The sequence below is a fragment of the Triticum aestivum genome, chromosome 2B, assembly GCF_018294505.1.
Source record: "Triticum aestivum cultivar Chinese Spring chromosome 2B, IWGSC CS RefSeq v2.1, whole genome shotgun sequence".
NCBI lineage: Eukaryota > Viridiplantae > Streptophyta > Magnoliopsida > Poales > Poaceae > Triticum > Triticum aestivum.
In genome coordinates, this window is record NC_057798.1 from 6,415,222 (window position 1) to 6,419,583 (window position 4,362).

Below are 4,362 nucleotides of genomic sequence, written 5' to 3' on the forward strand. Positions count from 1 at the left end.
GAGCACTTTGCATTCCTAGGCTGGTGAATAAGTATGCATTGTTTTTAGGGGAAGATGTTGTCTTGTTAATTCCTGTAAATTCCCTTTCACACAAGAGAATTGTTGTGTGGCTTACTGTTGAGAAATCTGACATTCCTCTTTGCCTCTGCACTAGACTAATCTTTTTATGTCCACCCAGATTGCATTCCTCAGGAAGATACTCCTTTCGTCCGTCAAACCTACCGGACATGATGGAAAATCTCCATCGCGCACGACACCGGTCATTTTCTCTTGCCAAGCGGTGCTGCAGAAGTTGACGCAGTTTGGGCTTGAAGATGCACTGGATGGCGCCGTCGTCCTCGTGCTTTCTTCGCTGATGAAGATCCACTGGATGGCGTCGTTGTCCTCGGGCTCTCTCCGCTGATGAAGAGGCATGATTTCCTCTTTTCTCTCATTATGATTGGAGCTCAAGATTTTCCATTTGACTCAATATTTTTTTCTCCAATCTGCATTTCATGTTTGTATTCTCATTCTGTCTTGTTGCTATGCTCAATAGCATCAGGCATTTCTCAATCTATATCGTACTCATTTTTCAGTTTGCTTTCATGGATGATGTTGCGGGCCAAGAGGGGTGGGAGGCAGGGGTGTTGTTGGGTCTGAGTGGGAGGCATCGCGTATCTCTTTTCTCTTTTTTTAATAATCGCGCGACATATATGCTCGTGGAAGCCTGTTAGCGAGGTGATGGATTTTGTCAGGGCCCAACAAAGGATCCGGTTGCATAAATAAAAAGATTATTAGTAAGTACTAGTATTTTTTTTCCAATGGATAAGAAGGCTCTGGTTGCATAAATAAAACGATTATTAGTAAGTGTAATATTTTGATCCCAACCATGGTCTTCTCTTGTGCATTACAAATTTGATAAGGAGGCTTGGTCCTACAAGATGGAAGGCTATATTACACTTTCAACAACTTTATGAACTGACCCAGCTAGGCCTTGTTTCTTGAAGATTTCCTACCAACCGAACAGGATCACGCTACACATCTTTGTCTGAACTCCTTAAATGTTTAATCAATCATGTGTCTGTTGATCCTCATATTATTATTTTTTGTTGCTGTTTGCAGCTGACCTTGCAAACTAATGTATACATATAGTGCCCTTTTTATTATTATGAAAACTAAACAGTGGGCGTTTTCTACTGCGTAGAGCAACTCCAGCTTTCTGGCTGGGTTGCTTTTGGGACAAAAAATTAATTTTTTTTCTTGAACAGGTTTATAAATCTTACATACTAAGGTTGTTCTCTTTGTAGTGCAGACCTAGATGAAGCTGACATAATCGCATTCTCAAACGTGAAAGTCGCGTGCAGACTACAGCCGGAAAACTCCGGAGGTAAATTCTGAAACCTGAAAGTTACATGCAGACTACACCGAGAAAACTCCAGAGGTTCATTCTGAAACCTGAAGGTTTCACGTAGACTACAACAAGAAAACTCTAGAGGTAAGTTCTGAAATCCAAAGGTTGCATGCAGACTGCAACCAAAAAACTCATGTAAGTAAATTCTGAAACATGCAAGTTGGCTGCGGACTACACCAGAAAACTCATGAGATAAATTTCAGAAGAAAAAGAAGTAACTCCCAAACCACCAGTCCATCATGGATATAAAATCAAGAGGTCAGCCAGGAAACAGTTTGCACACACGCACTGCTAGCAAACCGGCCGAGCAGTGTTTGGAACGAATTACAGTTACTCTGACCTAAGTTCCGCCCCAAAGAAAGTAAAGTAGTGTAAGTACATTGCAGTATGGAAGTACGAACAAATGTTTGTGTATGTACAATACGATACATACAAATGCGTAAAGGATGGTTTGCCCTTGCGGGCGTATATAACCTTATTTCTTACTGAAAATTAATAGTAAAACCGAGACAACAAAAATAGTCTGAATGTGTTGAAGTAGCCTAACTCTTTATAGACCATTTACTTGTAATGAGCGATTTTTAGCCTGGTTGATTAATGGTGTTTTTAGTCAAGAGTTGTGTTGTCCATCTACTAATTGGTCATGTTGATCTCATACCGCGTTCATGTCATAGCTCTAACACTTTCTCTAAAAAGATTGTAGCCAGAAGTATATTTGGCCTTGATAAAATCCCTACCTTTTTGGTGGCAGTTGGTGCTTTGGGTTTGAGATTGAATTATTTTTTGTCCATTTGATGATTACATAAGAGAATAAGCAGGCTTGTTGGAGAAAAAAATGATGTCTTCACATATATAGTTCTTGGTTTCATCTTGTGCTTGTTTTCTGAATCATTTTAAGAGTGCGGTTAGTTTATGCTCATCTTTTTTACCATATTTTCAGTTGAGTGTCCTTGTTCATCTTTATGTGTAAAACATAAATATTGATTCTCACTAGTTTTTTTTCACTTTTGCTATCATTGACATAAGCCAAATGATGAGAAAAACAAGAAGTGGATGTATATGTTATTTTTCACCTGTAATTTTATTTGTTTTTCCACACGTCCTTAAGGGTGACAACACTATCATGATGCAACCACACTAGTTTTTTGTACAAGGTTCAAGTAGATAACAGTTCTGCTACAAGCACTAGTTAGATGATAGAAAACATACCGGTGAATCATATCCTGGTGCTCATAATCACCAAATTTGAGAACATGATTTATAGAATAGAACCCTCAACATCGCCTATGGGTGCTTTAAGTATACTGTTTTTTTTAACATGATAGCGTAAAAAGCCGATGTTCTTGATGTGGGACTTTTTGAATTGAAGTTTGAGATACCTTGAGCCCAAAATGGAAAATTCTTCCATTGTTGGTTGCGACTGTCTAGGGCATTGTTGACTTTTTTTTATTTCTAGTTGATCGGATCCCTCTATCCTTGTTGCTAGCATGCACTTCTATTTGATTCTTGTACATGCTATTCAACATGAAACCAGTGTGGATTATTTCTTTCCACTTACTTAAAATTGTGTTGCGTCTAGACGGTGATAACCAAATATTTTAAAAAGAATCAGAATTTTGCATGACCTTCTTTTTGTATGTTCATCTTCTATCAGCCATTAGAACCTCATTTCTTGTGATTAAAAAATAATGGCCATATTGAACTCGTATTGTTGAACTCATATTGTGTTCTTGTCGGCGCTCCTACACTTGCTCTAAATAGCATGTAGTTGTAAAGCTTGCTTGATTAATGGTATTTTAATTAGTCATATTGATCTCATATTCTTTTCATGTCAGTGCTCTAACACTTGCTCTAAATAGCTTGTAGCCGTGAAGTCTATTTGGCTTTAATAATATCCCTATCTTTCTGGTGGCAATTGGTGCTTTGGGTTTTACATTTTTTTCCTTTGATGTTCACATAGGAGAGTAAGAATGCTTGTCGGACGGCTAGTAGGAGGCATGACTTCTTTTGTTTGTTGAGCTTCTACTCGCCATTATAATTCTAGCTTTTGGAGTTGATGAAATTCCGTTATGTTGCAGTTCCGGAGTGGCATGTGTCCTTTATTGTGTGGATGGGGATTGAGGTACATCGTTAGTTACGTCTGTTGGATTATCTTTTTAACTTCATTATTTTTCATTTTCAAAACATTGTGGATGGGGTTTGTAATAATGCATGGGAATGATTTTTATTGCTGGAATCTCGTCTCGGTTTTACACTATTTTCAGTTTGGTTACTTGTCGCTAGCACCACCGTGGTCGTTGTGGGGTCCTTCGTGTTCTGCATTTCGGTATGTAAATTGACCTATTCAAAGGGAATATGAGAATGCTTACATTTAGTTATGTATCAAGTGTTGTATTATTATTGTAGAACAAAATATTTATTGTTTTTTAAGGGTAAATTTTTATTGGTGGAGAACTTAAGATCGATCCTCTTTTTCTAGACAACAAGCACGCGGTATGATTTGAGAGAGAGAGAGAGAGAGAAACATCCTGCCCATTCGACGCACGACTCTTGGATCAGCCGGTGGTACAAATTCGCGCCAAACATCGACGCGCACGCTAGGGAAACTCAAACTTTCTCCAAACGCAAAATCTTGCCCCTCAATGACCCCCGCACCAGCCGTTGGACTCGTACAACCTAAACACAACAGCACCTCACGTGTTACTTTTTTCATTTCAAAATAACATACATCTTTTTTTGCAGCGAAAAAAAATACCCACATCGCCAGCGTCCCCTTGCCGGGCATCGATCCGTGGGTTGACCAATCAGTATGGAGCAACACCCAAAACAAAATCCCCATGTATCTAAGCCGTCGGATGTGGCGGACGGCTGGGATTGGCCGGAGAGCCAATCTATCCGTGGGCACTCACCGCTGGCCGACCAATGAGGGAGCCTCCCACGGATCCATCCCCGCCAGCTGCTCACGATTGATT